At 29.7% G+C, this 20,414-nt stretch overlaps 1 long non-coding RNA gene across 3 annotated transcripts in view; it reads right to left on the bottom strand.

Moving 5' to 3' along the window:
• Positions 1-20,414, bottom strand: part of LOC143192923 (uncharacterized) — a 51,297-nt gene that overhangs the window by 28,841 nt on the left and 2,042 nt on the right. The window contains exon 2 of one of the 3 annotated variants that reach the window (XR_013004903.1): positions 945-1,079. The exons of the other annotated variants lie outside the window; for them this stretch is intronic. This is a non-coding gene — a long non-coding RNA (uncharacterized LOC143192923). Of the gene's footprint in view, positions 1-944; positions 1,080-20,414 lie in introns of those variants that run through there. 3 annotated transcript variants of the gene reach the window in all.

Here is a 20,414-nt window from a genome sequence, read left to right as displayed (position 1 = left end):
GCTGATAACTTAGATTTTGCTTAGAATCGATTCATCGATGGTGACCGTAATAAAGAATCACAAAAATATTTATCTCTAATAATAATATACTATAGAGAGATTATTCAAAATACGTTTATTTAGAAAGTAAAGGGAGGATTAATAAGATTTTATCAGAAATAAACACACACAATTTGCCACATTAAGTCACTACACTAGTCAAAAGTTCTACGAAACACTGACGTCACTTACCGTTTTCTAGCAATAATTTTCGCATTCCAACCTTTGATTTTTTAGGATATTTCAATTTTATTTGGATTATTTATTATACATTTCAGAGTAAAAAAAAGTGTTTGAATATTTAAAATAATAAAAGAAACAATATAACTGGTATTTATGAAGACAAATAACTTTGTCTAGAATTGCCTAGAATCTATTTATCAATGGTGAATGTACTGTGTGGCTGTAATCGAAATATTAATATTAAAAAGAATACTAGAAATTTTATACAATTGAAATAATTGAGGAATATTAAGTAAAAATACCATGGGTATAAAACTTGCCAGAAACTTACACAATAATAGTACAATCTCCTGTTGGTACTGTGAGAATAGTGTTATTGAAATCAAGTGTCCTATATTTGCTAAGATAAATCAAAATTGTATCAATGGTAAACCTACTGAACATATTATTATTTTTTAAAATTATTTAATTATTACATTGTTGTTAGTCGTTTCCGTATAACCTACAATTTGTCTTTATGATAACTTATATTTAGGTATATAACTAGGAGAACCCATCGTCCCTATTTCAGTCTCTGGTGAAATAATGTTTATACAAGTCACTGCTGTATTTTTAATTATATGCACCTCACTTCACAACACTCCACAAGATCAGATGATTCTTTTGAGTCGGTATCCTGTTCTGGTGGTATCCAAAAGCTGCAATACTTCAATATTTTCATGAGAATAGAGTCTTTCCTCATGCCCCCTTGCAATTCTCTTGATTTCTTGACTAACTGTGGGTTTCTGAAGGTCTCGATGTAGGTAATCAGTCCTATAGTATTTGGGTGCGCCCACAATACCCCTCAGGACTTTGTTCTGAAAAATTTGTATTTTATTTATGTTACTCTTTGTAGAACATATCCTTAATTGAACTCCGTATGTCCATATAGGTTTCAGTATTTTAATAACAAATTATTATGTACTGATAATTGTGATTTTTTCCAATTATCCAGTACGTTTTTCTATATTTCAATTCCAGTTCTTTTCTTTTCATCTTTGTATGTTACTTCCAGCAAAGTTTGGCATTAAAAAATTATTATGATAATTTGAAGATACACATTCAAATACAATAAATAACAGGTTTAAATTATATACATTTGATGTATATAATTAATATTACAAATATGTGGAATGAAAAAATGTTTCTAATATTGTGTCAAATTAACTTGTGATACTTTAATAATCACAATTCATACATTATAATTTTAAAGTTTATTTTAATAACAGCCTTATAAACTTATACTCACATACAACTGCAATACTTCATCAAGTACTTTACAAAAACTGTCCTTTTGCATAACATGCTTTAACATGAATTCTCCTATGCATTTTTAAACTAGATCTTTGCTTAGTTTGTTTTATTTTGTTTAACTTCAGTGATAGCACTTGATTTTGCGCATCGACACATCGTCTGTATATAAGATATAGTATTGGAAATGTTTGAATATTCTTTTTTCTATAACATATACGAATAAGACTTCAAGAAGTTAATAAAACAATTGTTTAGTCGAATATATATAAGTTACCCTCAACTAGGAGAAATATAGCCCATTAAACTACTTGATGTACACGAAATGAGATATTCGATGTTGTTTTTTTTTCTAATATAAACATGTTATGATTTGATTGACACTTTTTGAAGGCTTGGATTTAATTAATATTTTTCTTTGAATTTTGGAAATATGTTGTCATTTAGATGTCATGTAAGATTCATGACATTATATTAAATATGATTTTCTATATTGTTTGTAACTGAACAAAATTATTATGGACCCATATACATAATAAACAAAACAAATGAGGTCTAAACTCAAATGTTATTAGTAGTATTATTTTCCTCAATATTACATTAATTATACTTTAGATATAAAATTAAAGGTATTTAAAACAGTAAATACTTAATTGACGTGACTGAGATTAATTTTCACTCTTGCCTTATGGATAATCACAATTATGATCAAACATAAACATAAATTTATAAACTTGCTCCAGCAGGATTTTTAGGAGATAAATATAAATAACCTTGTACTTAGCGGCATGATATAAAAGAAAATAACATGTCAATTGAAAAGTCCCCGACCCGACACATAGATGGCGCTACTAGAATTAAATCCATATGTTTTTTAGCTAGCCCTAACCCTCAAAAGATGCGTATATAAATTTGACAGCTGTCGGATCATTATTTTGTGAATTATAACATTTTGAGTGAAGCAACTTTGGTTATTGTAAATAAATGGACAAAAAGGAATTTCGAGTGTTGATAATATATTGCTTTTTGAAAGAAAAAAATACAGTTGAAGCAAAAACTTGGCTTGATGCCGAGTTTCCGGACACTGCCCCATAATATCTGCTGGAAATAATATCAGCAACTTTGTTCAAACAGCTACAAAGAAAATAACAAAAAAATGGCAGCCTGTACTAATAAAAAATAGTCACTATAGTTGGTCAGTTTCAGCATTTTATATACAGATTGTGGCAATACTTATTTGGCTATATGATAATAAACTGCATAATTAGACATGCTCGAGTAGGCTGACTGTATAGTGGAATGATAAGAATCCAAGAATGGGGCCATTCATTTATAACATAAAATGATTTGGAAAAAGGGGTCGATCATGTCTTATTTTTTCTTACAAATGATCACAAAAATACACAAAATTGATTATTAATTAAAAAATAAAATTACCCTTTATAGGTACAAATAAATTCTTAAAATTTTTTTATTTGAAATATAAAAATTAAAACAAACCAAAACCTGTATTTTATTTCCTTTAACTTCCTACATAATAAATATTAACTAGTCGGCCTATTTTTATTTTATATTTCCTTTAATCATTTTACGTAATACATAAATGACATCAATAAAGTAGAGCTTATATTCAAGATATAGTCCACCACTAGTTCTTTCTTCACTATTCACAATATACTGGTGAATGAATTGATATATGTTCAAAAATGTGTATCTAAAAAGTGTCTATTTCTATTATTCAAAAAGGAATATTAATATGCATGCATCTAATATCAATTGCATTTGCATCTCTCTAATATATATATATATATATATATATATATATATATATATAAATTTAAAAAAAATATTAGGAACTGACATGTTTTCTTATATCAACATCATTGGGACTCAATGGAGATGTTATTCCTTATATTTAAAATTTCATTACGATGCGACTAACTCCTTTCGTTCTAATGTCTGTTTATACAGATGACTAAGATTTCAAAACAAAATAAAAACATCTTGTCCGGTGATCATAACAACTCTATTGTCATTAAGATTTAGAACCCTGTTGTCATCTTGTTTACCTTACGGATACTTGCTACCGCCTATTGAACGGAAAGAATCAATAGGGGTCGAGTTAAAAGTATTTGTTAGATTTTCGTTCTTTATTTTATTATTCAGCTATTATAAATAAGAAAAATAATTAGAAAATAATTACATTGTTTCGACAAACTTTATGGTTTAGTAAATATACAAGTTATATTAGTAATATTATTGCTACTTTTAAAATTTGTTCCACAATTGGCATACCATTAGAAAAAGCCTACAATTAATTATAAAATATTATTCATGTGTTAATTTAATGATTGAATGATATTAATATATGATATATGATAGCTCATTTTTTGTTATAACATCTTTATTAGATACGCTTAGTACAATCTTAATTTACAATTAATTTGTTACTACTTTTCCTATGTACTTGGATTAATTAACAAGCAAGACTAGTGCGAGAAAATACATCAGTGTGTATTTCTCAATTATAAAATTATAATTATTTATTAATTATTAACTTATAACTATAGTTTACACTAATAATAGACACTAAATGTTCACACAAGTTCGTATGATTTTGTTCGTTTCAATCTCCTGACATCCTGCGCGCTGTCCAGCGGTTGTATTGCTTCCACGTTAGTATGATTTAGTAATCTTCTTTCGTGTTTCAAGGCGAAATCCTGCACAACTTCGCAAATCCATTTAATTTCCAAGCCATCGTGCAGTTCTTCATTGGTTACATAGCAATAGGCATTGGTAATCAATCGAAGAACCTTGTTTTGACAGCGCTGTATGACTAATTGATTTGATTTTTTAGTGCAACCCCATATTTGCACCCCATAGGTCCAAATTGGCTTTAAAATTGTATTATTTTATTGTAGATCAACCTTTTTGATTTTAGATCAAGTTGAGAGTATCTTCCGACTAACCAGTATAGTTGTTTTATTTTGGTTCTAATGTGTTTTGCTTTTTGTCTAACGTGATGCTCCCAATTTAATCTACCGTCAAGATGGATTCCAAGGTAATTTGCTGATTCTGCTTGAGGAATCGGGCATCCATTGAGTGATATAATTAAGTTTTTATTATTTTGCCTTAATGCAAATTTAACGTGGACAGATTTGGAGCTATTAAGTTCAATTTTCCAATCTTTCGTCCATTTGTAGATTTTGTTGACTGCCACTTGCACTTTTTCTATTGCCCTAGGCAGAGATATATCCTTTGTCATAATAACTATGTCGTCAGCAAGAAGTGTTTCGTTTGTTCTTGGAATGTCAGCAGTATAGAGCAGATACAGGAGAGGTCCTAAGACGCTACCTTGTGGAACTCCAGCCAAGATATTTTTAAATGTCGAGAACGCCATTTCGTGCGATACTCTAAATTTTCTTCCGAATAAATATGACTTCAGCAATTGACAATAGTTACGCGGTAATAATTTGCTCATCTTACAGATTAATCTCAAATGCCAAACCCGATCAAAAGCTTGTGAGACATCCAGGAATATTACAGGGCAGTATTTCTTTTTTTCAAACGCTCTTTCAATAGCCGCAGTTACTCTGTGCACATGATCGATTGTTGAATGGTAATTTCGAAAACCAAACTGGAAATCTCATATTGTTACCAAATGTTTAACGCGTTTAAATATTAGTTTCTCAAATAATTTTGATATTGCAGATAGAAGCGAAATAGGCCTGTAAGATTCGACTTGTTCTGCAGGTTTGTCTGGTTTTTTGAGCATAATTATTTGTGCAACTTTAAAGCATTTCGGGATATGCTTCAGCCTTAAACAGGCATTAAATATATATGTTAACATGATGATTGCTTTTCGTGGCAGTTCTTTCAATAATCCAGGTGGAATGTCATCTATACTAGGTGCCTTTTTAGGATAGAGGTTATCAATTTCAGTGGCAACTTTCAGTGGAGAAAGCTCATTAATGATCAATTTTAGCTGTTCAATTCAAGAATGGCCCTGATACACATGAATTCGTAAACATATTATTGGTATTATTCTTTATAATTATTAATACCCTATAAAACTAACAATTTATAAACAGGAAACTAAATGATTGTTTAATTCAAACGACACTAAGTTTAGCCTATAATTTTAAACTTAAACTGATCTGATATTTTTTACAATATACATGGAACAATATTAGTAAAAATATTTATAGATATTATCAACAAAAATAATATATATTGTAAATAAAAGATGTAACCCAACAAGGAGATCGAAATTAATACATGAAAATAATAAAATTGAACATGTCGTTAATAAAAATAAAACTTATTTTAATAAGGACTAAGTTGTGAATGAATCCTGAGGGTGTGAATCTTGATAATTTCAATTCACATTCTCAATTTTATTTAATCTCAATATAAATCTTATAACATTTAAACGTATTATTCATTTAGTAAACATATTTATAGATATTATCACCGAAAAATAATATATATTGTTAATAAAAGATGCAACTTTGAATTATAATATGAATGTAGTAAAATAAAACATATTAATATCAAGAAATTCTTATTTTAAAAATAGTTAAGTTGTTTATTCTCAATTCAAAGTATAATGTATGCTCGTGTTGTTCTCGTGTTGTAATTGTCTAAAGATTAATAAAATGAAATTAGCAGGTAACTGAGAGATGAATCTTGTATTCCCATCGAAAAATAAAATATATCGTAAATAAAAGATGTAACTGAACAAAGAACTGGATTATTATATGAAGGTTATAAAATAAAACATATTAATAAAAGACACTTATTTTAAGAAGGGTTAATTTGTTTACTTTATTCCATATTCAAAAATATATTTATGCTCATGTTGTTATTGTATTATAATTGTATATAATTTCTGTATTGTACATAATTATTTTATTGTATTGTTATAATTATCTAAGCACTCATTAAATGAAATTAGCATGTAAATGAGGGAATAATTATTGATTATTTCAATTTACTGTTCTATTTTTTTAAATATTTTAGATCAGTTTATATGTTTCTCTCCAATAATCAATATTATCTGCAATACTGTTATTAATAGGAGCCAATTTCAATACATTTTTGGTTAAATATGTTTTTGTATTAAATTAGGTGTCTTGGTAAATAGTTTTACATTTGTTAAACATGAAAAAGTGGTGACAAAAGCTGTGCCAGTTGAAGTTATTTGGACTCTCAACTTAAGCTGAGCTAACATGTCGATTTTTTTCAATTTTCGTTAATTTTTTTTTAATTCATTAAAGTTCGTCAGCCTTTTGGACTTCTTTTACGTATTTTGAAAGTAGCAATTTTGATTTCCAAAGCAAGAAACTACCTGGACAACTAACACACCATATCTCAGTGATGAATAAATGCTAAATGTGAGAGGAATTTCTCGCTGAAGATGGGTCAAACACTAAGAATTATCTAAATTATTGTGGGCTGACTATCAACAGTAGGAAAATTCCGAAAGACATTGGGAATTATAAGCTAGAATGCACATTGGCTGATTTTTTTATACTCTTAGAATTACGAAGTATCTGTCTAATGAGCAATAAGTATTTGTCGTGATTTTTATCAATAATTGGCATCAGTAAGTACTCTCCTGTACAATCTATATTATTATTACATCTATATTTTATTTATACACTTGTACGAGTTAATACGTACAAGTGTAAAAAAGTACGATATAATTGTTAATATTTACTGACAGACAACTTTATATGCATACTATATGGATCTTACAATAATTTATCAAATGAAACTTAAAAAAACATTAAGGACGTTTTTCTATTTGATTAATATCCAGGAGACCAAGCTTATGTTATATATTTGGTGGAATTAAAACGGTATTAACCAGGTGTTGGTCCATAAGACTGTCACTTGTTCAAATGGCCGAGGGGTGTCAGGTCAGAAGTCTATTTCTTGTGAAAATGTAAATAAATAAGTCGACTGACGAATGTCATTTAAAGTTGAAAATTTTTGACTAATAAAGGAGTCTTACTGGCAAAGAAAGACGAGATATATGTAATCCTTCAATCTCATTTTACATAAACTATTTTTTAGGAAACTTACCTACGATTTAATTGAAACATCTAACATAACGTAGTCATATATTCATGCAATCAATTAATTTTGAAGCACTGGGTACATTTTGTTTGATTATTATACAATATTGTACCAGAATTCTCAAATAAATGTATCCAGATTTATTTTCATATAGTATGCATAATGCATAATGATCTCGGGAAGAATTCCAGAGGTTTTTTATAAAATTCTTTATGTACTGTCCTTAAATACAGTTCTTGATAAGTATATATAAGAAAGCATTTTGTTCAACGTTTTGCTGATAATTTTTTTTTCACTTTTCAATCTTTATATAGATTCTGTTTTGAAAAAAAAATATCATCTTTTGAGGCAATCCAAGAATCAAACACATTTTTTACTTCTTCGTAATAAGTGCTACTCGGCAAGGCCATGAGCCATTTGGTGAATATATAGGAAAGCTTTTTACAGGGTATTCATAGATTTTTGGCTTATTCCTCCTGGAATTTATTATATTTCACCCGGATTATTAAAAAAAGTGCCATGAAAAGCAATCATTAGGTTGATATACGTATTTAATACCTATCTGAGACTGAAACACGTTTCTGAGATGTTTTAAGATGGCAGAAATAATTATACTTTAAAAGCATGACAAACTTGTAGAACAAATCAGATATTACAGGCCCATCTCGCTAATACCTGTGATATACAAATTATTTGAGAAACTGATATTAAAATGTGTTAAACCACCTAAAAATACCATACTTCCAGTTTAGACTTTGAAATCACCATTTATTAATTGACCAAGTGCATCGAGTAACAGTGGTAATTGAAAAGGCATTTGAAGAAAACATTTCGAACGTCTCACAAGCTACTGATTGGGTATTGTATTTGGAATTAATTTTAATTTGGAATGTGGTTTCGAATGATATTCTCAATATTTAAACCTGTTTCAGTTGGAGTTGCGCAGGGTTGTGACTTGGGACCATTCTAGTATTTGCTCTACACTGTTGATAATACAATAACAAAAAGAAAAGTTCTCGGAATATTTGCCAACGCTACAGTCATTATGGTAAAGGCCATATTTCTGTCTAGGGATGTAGAAAAAGTATAGGAGGCCGTCCACAAGATCCACAAATGGACTACAGACTAGAAAATACAGCTTAATAAGAGTACAATTGAAAAGTCCACGGCCTGACACATAGATGGCGCTAGTAGAATTAAATCCATATATTTTTTAGTTAGTCCTAACCCTCAAAAGATGCATGTATAAATTTGACAGCTCTCGGATCATTAGTTTGTGAATTATAGCATTTTGAGTGAAATAACTTGTGTTATTGTGAAAAAAATGGGTAAAAAGGAATTTCACGTGTTGATAAAATATTGCTTTTTGAAGGGAAAAATACAGTTAAAACAAAAACTTCCGGACTCTGTCCCAAGAAAATCAAACATCAAAGATTAAGTTAAGATGCTAAGTTAAGATGTGGTGAAATGAGCACCGAGGACGGTGAACGCAGTGAACACCCAAAACAGGTTGTTACTGACGAAAACATTTAAAAAATACACAAAATGAGTTTGAATGACCGTAAATTGAAATTGAATGAAATAGCAGACACTCTACTAAAGATATCAACCATATGATTCATATGATTCACGAATATTTGGGTATGAGAAGGCTCTGTGCAAAACCACGAGTTGACGATTCGGAGCAGTGTTTGAAGATGATGTGACAGTAAATGAAACAGGGCTCCATCATTTCACTCCGAAGTCCAATCGACAGTCATCCGAGTGGAGTGCAAACGATCAACTCGCTCCAAAGCGTGGGAAAACGCAACAGTCGGCTGGCAAGGTTATGGCGTCTGTATTTTGGGATGCGCATTGAATAATTTTCATTGACTACTTTGAAAATGGAAGGACCATCAACATCGACCATTACATAGCGTTATTGGACAGTTTGAAGGACGAAATCGCTGAAAAATGGGATGATGAGAAAATTACATTGAAGATAAACGTGATTATATCACATTTAAATCAAATTTAAAAATTTGTTTGTAAAGTGCCATCGATTAAAAACCTAATTAATTTGAAAGGGTTCATTTACTTCAAACAAATGTATATTCGTCAAGATATTTAATATTTTGGCTTAAGGCTCTTTAACCGAGATAAACTTTTCAACAAGGATGTTAATAAAATACATTGATACAAAATAATATAATACAATTTGTAGGCCAACAAGATGAGGTTTATTTTATAAACAAGATATTATCATGCCTGTTTTAGTATATTGTTAATAATAGATACTTAAGCTGTCCTTTTAACGCCTCGATTTTACCATAATAAGAGCACAAGAATAAAGACAAGGAGCTATAGACAATTTTGATTATATTTGCCACGAGATATGTTATGTTTTCAATTAGATTGCAGCCATTTATATATCCACATTTAATTATTTTTTATTTATATATTGATATTTCATTCTATTTTATTTATATACATTATATATTCATTATATACTTATATTTTAGCTTTTGTATAATATTTGTATTTATATAGAATTTTATATTAATAAATGGTTTTGAAAAATTATATTTTGGCTTTATTTGATATTTAATTGGTCAGTAGAATGTGACGTCAGAGGTTAGTTACGTGATGCGTATGAAATCGTCGAGCAATGAAATGTTCTCCTAATAAAATATTTTCATTACAGGTGCCTATAGTAGTAATTGAAAATAACCGACGAAATTCAGCGAAATGACGTTCTCAGCGCCTTCCTGCTGAGACCACGTAAAACAATTCTGAAAATATTTGTATTAAGTTAACATTCTATATATTACTTTATGATATATTTATACCTCTTTGAAAATGTCAAGGTTTGTGGCTAAAAATATGGATTTACGGAACGCATTACTTTTCTTGCTTAATCAAAAGAAAAAAAACGCTGAAAGTAACATTTTGATGGCAAAGACTTACGAATGCTCTAACCTTAAAAACAATTCTCAGAAGCGTTAAATGTGGCCCAAAAAACGACAAGCGGCCGATCATAACTAATGGGGAAAATTCAACAGATGGGACGTTGGGTGAATATTAATTGAATGACTGGCGAATGGAAAATCGAAAAATCATCTGCGAAATGCTGCTTAAAAGGTATGATCGGAAGTCATTTCTGCAGTTAATGGTGACGGGTAATGAACAGTGGAATTATTTTGAAAACCCTAAGCGCAAAAATCATCGTTCATCTGGCGAAGCCAGTCGATCAACTCCAAGGCCAAATCGTCTTGATCATAAGACCAGAGTGACGTGGTGTATTCGAACTATTGAAGCCTGATGAAACAGATAATAGTGATTACTGCCGCTAAAAAATGATGAATTTGAACCATGCATGGATCGAAAAATATCCGGAATATGTCCGACATGGTAATGTGATTTACTGCACGATAACGCGAGGTCTCATGAAGCAAAATCGGCGAATGCGTCATATTACCGCACTCGCTGCACTCTTCAGACCTTGTCTATAGGTACACCCGGTATGTTGTTTACATATATCTAAATTCAAGTGAAGGAGCAGAAAAAACTGGTAGTGTTTCATTTTGTTAAATTTAAGAGGCTTATTAATTTCATACCTAGAAACTGTATTGCTGTCTGTCTGCTTAGCTCTTATATGAATGATAAAAAAGTAATCATTAGATAATTATTATGGTATGATTCAGGTTTCGGAGAAAGAGTTTCTTTTTTGTAATTAGAGCAATCCACAAGTCCATCGCGCATCCTCAAAAACGTACTGTATGAGGTGGTTTATATACTAAAAATTGATTGTAATTTTCTCGGCAGATCTGAAATAAAGAGGTTATATAAGGCAGGAGCTAGCGGAGAACCCCGAGGTACGCCAGCATCGATTTGTTTTCGACTGGGATATGTTTTCCTGATCTTGACCTGGAAAGATCTGTCCGATAGATAGGAATTGATGAGAGCGGTTAGGTTTTCTGGGAGACCTAACCGCATGCATTTTGCGATCAGGGTTGTGCGTGACCTTCTTGAAGGCTTCGGTTAGGTCCGGAAGGACTGCTCCAAGCTTTTTACGTTGGTCAAGAGCGTGATGGATGTGTGCGGCCAGACGGATAGCCTGATGGACGGATGAGTGGTGAGCGTGAAAGCCTTTGTGAAAGAGTTGAGAGCGTGGAGTATTGCCCTCTAGGCAAGTTTCGAAAATAGCACTGAGAAGGCTGATGGTACTGCAGTCAGAGGGAGATGATTTTGCTTCTTTCTTGGGAATAACCGCTATATGTGCGTGTTTCTAAGACACCGGGAAATGTTGCAGCCTCATGATGGAGTTAATGATGTTTGCCAGTTCAGCGAGGTGCTTATGCGGGAGCTTTTTTAACTGGGTAATCGATATTCCTTCGAAACCTGGATAGTTTTTGGTTTGAAGTTTGCCGATCATAGTCTGTAGAGATTTTGGAGACACGAAATGGTTGAGAAGAAAGTCTGGGGTTACTGGTCTTTTGATGGAGTTGGATTCGTTGATGACAGTGTCGTTGTCTTTAACTATGGTGTTCTCTACGGGTGGGAGGAATTTGATCTGAGCCTAGTAGGTCTCTGCGAGGAACTCGACTTTTTCTTGGTCAGTGACTGCGAAATTTCCTGTAACCGCTAACTTTAGGGGGGATGGCATTGTGCGTCTTCCCCACGAGGCATTTGGAGAGCCAGTGTCATTCACGCCAAAAAGAAGCATTTCATCGCTCGCCAGGTCGAGACGGCCCTCCTTACCCCTTGCATATTAAGTGATATTATTAGTTTGATTTAATGTAACGAGGAAGAAAATGCGGTCATGCACAAGGAACATTTCAACATGATGATCCGCTAAGTCGCAATACAATGAAAGCCATTGTTCAATTGAATAAATTAGGCTTAGAATTGATTCACAAACTCATCAGATATATCCGCAGCGATTGACCTTTTGTAGACCCCAAAAAGATGTTTCGTGCAAAAAAAAAATGAAGAAGTAGTTGTCGAAACTGAAGCATCTTTTATGAGCAAAAAAAAAGAAAAGAAACGTTGGGAAGGAAGTGAAAATCCAAAAACAAATTCCTTGACCGGAGGTTTATCGAGTGATGTTTTATATCGCTTTAGTAACTAGTATTAATATTAATATTAATATTTTATTTCATTAATAATTTGTAATTATTTGGTAAGATGTTTCTTTGTTGTTTTTCTCCCAGTGTTTGTTTCCGTAATATTATCATATTCAATCAATAAAATACAAATATTCAGTAACGTTAGTATGTCAATGAAATAAGTTGTCATGAAAGAGGCTAGACGATAAGATGAAACATAGAAATGGGCCGTAAAATGCATGATAAAATCCTGTCTTATCTGTAAAAGATTAACGAAAAACTGGTGAATGATATCCAAATATATTCATTCAAATATAAAGTTCTATTAATTATTTAAAATATGTTGGTGTAATGTTTCGGTTTATAATTATATTTAATACAATATATATATATATATATATATATATATATACATGTCATAATAGAGACTTGTGAATGTGAAACAACAAAATAAATAATAATAAGTAAATAATAACACATCAATAAATTAAAATTAAGATTAATAATGTTAATTGTTTATATAAATAATATTCATATGCTGTTAATTATAATAATATCATGTACTATTAAATATTGCTACTAAGTTAATAATTAACTGTTCACTAAAATTGTCTCTAAACCAACCTTGATAATTATTAAAAGACCAAATAAACATATTCTGGTAAACATAATTTTACCAATAAAACAGGCATAATTGATTTATTTATTTTATAATAAAATCAATCAGTATTATGCAAAATTCTCTTTGAAATTAACTGTCCTTTATTTTTTCTAGAACAAATAATATAACGCCTTTAAATTGGATATTTTAATACTTCACTTATTTGGTTGTAACGATGATTTTGTAGTAACAATAACCATTTTTTTAAATATAATTTAGAATTTTTAATTATATTGAATGCTTTTTAATTCTTCAAACCTTTTGAAACGATTTTAAATTAACTTTTGTGTAGGCTGTGTATAGGAATCCCTTTGTTTCTTCAAATTGTTGTATCTATATCTATATCTATTAATCTATACCGCGATACGCTTAGAACGCCCAGATCAAATTTCGAGTCAACCCATGGACATTATATATAAAAATTTTAAAACTTTTTTTAGGAATTAATTTAAGATTTATTAAATATTTTAATTAACAGATAACATGAGAGTAAATATAGGAATGAATTATAGTCAATCTAAAGCACTTATAATTTTTTAGTATAAAATAGTTTAGGAGTAAAAGATTTATATGGAAACACTCTGCTAATAAATCTAAATATTATGTAGACGTAGATTAATTTCTTCTTCTTATATCGTATAATTATTTCATTAAGAATATATTTTGTTTCAATGTTATATATAAATTTTGTACTAATACAAATATCTAATATTAGTCTATATTACATTTTATATGATTATTAAAATTAATGTCATATTCTCTGAATATTGAAACTCTGAAAAACATATTCTCAATGAATTACTCAATATATATTTTACATGTATAATCAATAGTTTAATATTGATTATGTACGTGATACAATTATAATACGAACATCTTCTCACTTTTGCAGCATTTTAAAACCGGATGTTAATCAAGCCATGCTGAATTAATATGAACCAGTATTAATTAGAAAGCGCAATGGCGAGTAAGTTAGATGTGGCAGAACTTCCCATTAGAGCTGCAACAGTCTGTCCTTCATAGTTTTTATAACCTGTGTATAAGCATTGTCATGCAAGATTATGATTTTGCTTCTGTTATTCGCTATTTTGTTTTTTTTTCAATAAAGCTTCGTTCAATTTATTCAGTTGGTTGTTAGATATCTACAAAAATATTTTTATTCGGGTTTAGCATATCATAATACTCTATACCTTGTTGATTGCATCTTGACACACCTGATTGTACCTGATTGCACAGCAAAACATTATGGCTACGAATATTCCGCTTCGTTGTTTATATAAAAATAGACATAGCTCTCCTGGAGTAAAAATTACTATTTCGAAAGGCAACAAACAATGAAACCAATCAACTGGCTCTCCAGGAACGACATCATCAACTAACAATTAAATAAAAAAGACCATTTAAAATGAAGCCGATAATTGAGATATGATGGACCAAAATTACCATGATTTTCCAAAAGTATTTTATAGGCTTCGGTAATAGATTTCCTCAAAGGAGACAACAAAAGCTAATGAATGTTGAAAGATCAATTTTAAGTGTTCTGATTAGTATCAATATACGCTGTATAACTCAATATTATTATATGGAAAACCACTATTTTTTGTTGAGAAATGTTAAAATGATCAAATTTAACATTAAGATTAAGTTGTTTATATCAATACTTCCTATTTTCTACAACAGAAATGGCTGATCAAAATACGCGCAAGCACCTAATATTATTAACTTTGTTGTTACGAGAAAATTATTTTTAAAATAATTGAATAACATTTAGACTGAGCAAATATTTTTTTATTTTTTATTACATTTGTTGTCATAAAATTAGCGATTTTTATTTTTGAGTTTCAGGAAAACAAGATTTAATAATACAAGCAAACCGGTTTTAATAAACCAAACTTTGAAAACAAATCTGACAATTGGAATATGATGGAGCAGCATAACTGCGAACTGCTAGAAGTGTACGCTCGGCTTCGCCAGCAGCTTTCCTGAAGTGGGACAACAAAAGTTAATGTCGAATATGCAATTTTGAATAACTCAAAAACTTAAAATGGAAAATGTTATTATATGTAAACAAATTCAAATGATCAAATGCAACATTAGGTTGTTTGTATCAATGCTTCGTACTTTTTCCGATAGAAATGGCCGATCAAAATATTTGCAAGCATCTAGTATTTTTACTGTGTTGTTATGACGAAGTTATTTTCTAAATAACTGAATAACATTTAGACTGAGTAAATTTTTTTTATTACATTTTTGTCATATAATTTATGATTTTTAATTATGAGTTTCAGAAAACCAAGATTTAATTACAAGCAACCAGTTCTCAATAAACCAACGATTGAAACAAAAACCGACAAATGGGATATGATGGTCATACATCATACATCACTGTAAATTGCTAAATGGTCTCATTTGGGATCGCCAACACAATTCCTCAAATAGGATAACATAAGTTAATGAATGCCGAAAATGTATCTTTGAGTGTTTCCTAATTACTGTCTGTATACGCTGTACAAAACTAATAAAATTAAACTAATAAAAATAAGAAATAAAGCTAACTCAAAAATTTTAAATCTGAAATTGTTATTTCATGTAGGGAAATATTTAAATGATCTAATGTAACATTTAGATTAGGCTGTTTACATCAATTCTTCTTATTTTCCTTAATAGAAAAGGTCGATCAAAATACGTGCAGGCAGCTAATATTATTTACTGAGTTGTTCTGACAAAGTTATTTTAAAAACCACTGAATAACATATAGACTGAGTAAATATTTTCGTTTCTTATTACATTAGTTGTCATAAAATTTATAATTCTAATTTTTGAGTTTCAGAAAAACAAGATTTAATAATACAAACGACCCGTCCTCAATAAACGAAACCTTAAAACCAAAATTGATAATTGGGATATGATGGAGCAGCATCACCATGAGATTCTAAAATTGTTTGATTGGCTTCGTGAGCAAATTTCCTCAAATGCAACAACAAAAGTTCAATGAACAATGAATATCAAAAATTCAATTTTGAGTGTTCCTAATTAGTGTCTGTATACGCTGAATAATTCAAAAACATTAAATGGGAAACTGTTATTTGATGTAGCGAAATGTTCAAATTATCTTCTGTAACATTTAGATCAGACTGTTTACATCAATTCTTCTTATTTTCCTTAATAGAAAAGGCTGATCAAAATACATGCAAGCACCTAATATTTTTTATTGCGTTGTTGTGACAAAGTTATTTAAAAAATAACTGCATAACATTTAGACTGAGTAAATATTTTTGTTTTTTATCACATTAGTTGTCATAAAATTTATAATTTTAATTTTTGAGTTTCAGAAAAACAAGATTTAATAATACAAACAACCCGTCCTCAACAAACGAAACCTTAAAACCAAAATTGATAATTGGGATATGATGGAGCAGCATCACCATGAGATTCTAAAATTGTTTGATTGGCTTCGCGAGCAAATTTCCTCAAATGCAACAACAAAAGTTCAGTGAACAATGAATGTCGAAAATTCAATTTTGAGTGTTCCTAATTAGTGTCTGTATACGCTGAATAATTCAAAAACATTAAATGGGAAACTGTTATTTGATGTAGCGAAATGTTCAAATTATCTTCTGTAACATTTAGATCAGACTGTTTACATCAATTCTTCTTATTTTCCTTAATAGAAAAGGCTGATCAAAATACATGCAAGCACCTAATATTTTTTATTGCGTTGTTGTGACAAAGTTATTTAAAAAATAACTGCATAACATTTAGACTGAGTAAATATTTTTGTTTTTTATCACATTAGTTGTCATAAAATTTATAATTTTAATTTTTAAGTTTCAGAAAAACAAGATTTAATAATACAAACAACCCGTCCTCAACAAACGAAACCTTAAAACCAAAATTGATAATTGGGATATGATGGAGCAGCATCACCATGAGATTCTAAAATTGTTTGATTGGCTTCGTGAGCAAATTTCCTCAAATGCAACAACAAAAGTTCAATGAACAATGAATATCGAAAATTCAATTTTGAGTGTTCCTAATTAGTGTCTGTATACGCTGAATAATTCAAAAACATTAAATGGGAAACTGTTATTTGATGTAGCGAAATGTTCAAATTATCTTCTGTAACATTTAGATCAGACTGTTTACATCAATTCTTCTTATTTTCCTTAATAGAAAAGGCTGATCAAAATACATGCAAGCACCTAATATTTTTTATTGCGTTGTTGTGACAAAGTTATTTAAAAAATAACTGCATAACATTTAGACTGAGTAAATATTTTTGTTTTTTATCACATTAGTTGTCATAAAATTTATAATTTTAATTTTTGAGTTTCAGAAAAACAAGATTTAATAATACAAACAACCCGTCCTCAACAAACGAAACCTTAAAACCAAAATTGATAATTGGGATATGATGGAGCAGCATCACCATGAGATTCTAAAATTGTTTGATTGGCTTCGCGAGCAAATTTCCTCAAATGCAACAACAAAAGTTCAGTGAACAATGAATGTCGAAAATTCAATTTTGAGTGTTCCTAATTAGTGTCTGTATACGCTGAATAATTCAAAAACATTAAATGGGAAACTGTTATTTGATGTAGCGAAATGTTCAAATTATCTTCTGTAACATTTAGATCAGACTGTTTACATCAATTCTTCTTATTTTCCTTAATAGAAAAAGCTGATCAAAATACATGCAAGCACCTAATATTTTTTATTGCGTTGTTGTGACAAAGTTATTTAAAAATAACTGCATAACATTTAGACTGAGTAAATATTTTTGTTTATTATCACATTAGTTGTCATAAAATTTATAATTTTAATTTTTGAGTTTCAGAAAAACAAGATTTAATAATACAAACAACCCGTCCTCAACAAACGAAACCTTAAAACCAAAATTGATAATTGGGATATGATGGAGCAGCATCACCATGAGATTCTAAAATTGTTTGATTGGCTTCGCGAGCAAATTTCCTCAAATGCAACAACAAAAGTTCAGTGAACAATGAATGTCGAAAATTAAATTTTGAGTGTTCCTAATTAGTGTCTGTATACGCTGAATAATTCAAAAACATTAAATGGGAAACTGTTATTTGATGTAGCGAAATGTTCAAATTATCTTCTGTAACATTTAGATCAGACTGTTTACATCAATTCTTCTTATTTTCCTTAATAGAAAAAGCTGATCAAAATACATGCAAGCACCTAATATTTTTTATTGCGTTGTTGTGACAAAGTTATTTAAAAAATAACTGCATAACATTTAGACTGAGTAAATATTTTTGTTTTTTATCACATTAGTTGTCATAAAATTTATAATTTTAATTTTTGAGTTTCAGAAAAACAAGATTTAATAATACAAACAACCCGTCCTCAATAAACGAAACCTTAAAACCAAAATTGATAATTGGGATATGATGGAGCAGCATCACTATGAGATTCTAAAATTATTTGATTGGCTTCGTGAGCAAATTTCCTCAAATGCAACAACAAAAGTTCAGTGAACAATGAATATCGAAAATTCAATTTTGAGTGTTCCTAATTAGTGTCTGTATACGCTGAATAATTCAAAAACATTAAATGGGAAACTGTTATTTGATGTAGCGAAATGTTCAAATTATCTTCTGTAACATTTAGATTAGACTGTTTACATCAATTCCTCTTATTTTCCTTAATAGAATAGGCTGATCAAAATACATGCAAGCACCTAATATTTTTTATTGCGTTGTTGTGACAAAGTTATTTAAAAAATAACTGCATAACATTTAGACTGAGTAAATATTTTTGTTTTTTATCACATTAGTTGTCATAAAATTTATAATTTTAATTTTTTAGTTTCAGAAAACAAAATTTAATAATACAAACAACCCATCCTCAATAAACCAAACGTTAAAGCCAAAACCGTCAATTGACTTTCGAATGACCATGACTTTCTAAAAGTGTTTGATTTGCTTCGATAACATATTTCCGCAAATGGAAAAACACACGTTAATTAATGCCAAAAAAATGCAACTTTGAGTGTTTCTTAATAAGTGTCTGTATACACTGAATAGTTCAATAACTTTACATGGAAAACTGTTACTCGATGTCATTAGATTAAGTTATTCATATCAATATTTCCTATTTTCTGCAATAGAAATGGCTGATCAAAATACGTACAAGCACCTAATATTATTTACTGTGTCGTTATGACAACGTTATTTTAAAAATAATTGAATAAGATTTGGAGTAAATATTTTTTATTTTTTATTACCTTTGTTGTCATATAATTTATAATTTTTATTTTTGAGTTTCAGAAAAACAAAATTTAAATAATAATATAAGTAAACCATTTTTGAATAAATAAAAACTTGAAACCAAAACCGACAATTGGGGTATAATGGAGCAACATTACTGTAAATTGCTAGATGTGTTCGATTGGATTCGCCAACAGATTTCCTCAAACGCGACAACAAGAGTTAATGAATGTCGAAAATGCAACTTTGAATAACTCAATTACTTTATATAGAAAAACGTTAACAAATTCAAATGATCAAATTCCATATTTAGATTAGGTTGTTGACATCAATGCCTCATACTTTTCTCAAGAGAAATGGCCGATCAAAATATTTGCAAGCACCTAATATTTTTCTCAATAAACCAAACATTGAAGCCAAAAGCGACTGAGAGAAATGTTAAATGATCTAATGTAACATTTAAATTAGGCTGTTAACACTTAATATTGTTTACTGTGTTGTTATGGCAAAGTTATTTCAAAAATAACTGAATAACATTTAGACTGAGTAAATATTTTTGTTTTTAGTACAATAGTTGTCATAAAATTTATAATTTTAACTTTTGAGTTTCAGAAAAACAAAATTTAATAATACAAACAACCCATCCTCAATAAACCAAACGTTAAAGCCAAAACCGTCAATTGACTTTCGAATGACCATGACTTTCTAAAAGTGTTTGATTTGCTTGGATAACATATTTCCCCAAATGGGAAAACACACGTTAATTAATGCCAAAAATGCAACTTTGAGTGTTTCTTAATAAGTGTCTGTATACACTGAATAGCTCAATAACTT

This window comes from Rhynchophorus ferrugineus, unplaced genomic scaffold (assembly GCF_030347505.1).
Source record: "Rhynchophorus ferrugineus isolate W39M unplaced genomic scaffold, kcgeb_rfMv2 rfM3, whole genome shotgun sequence".
Taxonomy (NCBI): domain Eukaryota; kingdom Metazoa; phylum Arthropoda; class Insecta; order Coleoptera; family Curculionidae; genus Rhynchophorus; species Rhynchophorus ferrugineus.
The sequence above is the reverse complement of the archived record's forward strand: the minus strand, read 5'-3'. Positions and strand labels throughout refer to the sequence as shown.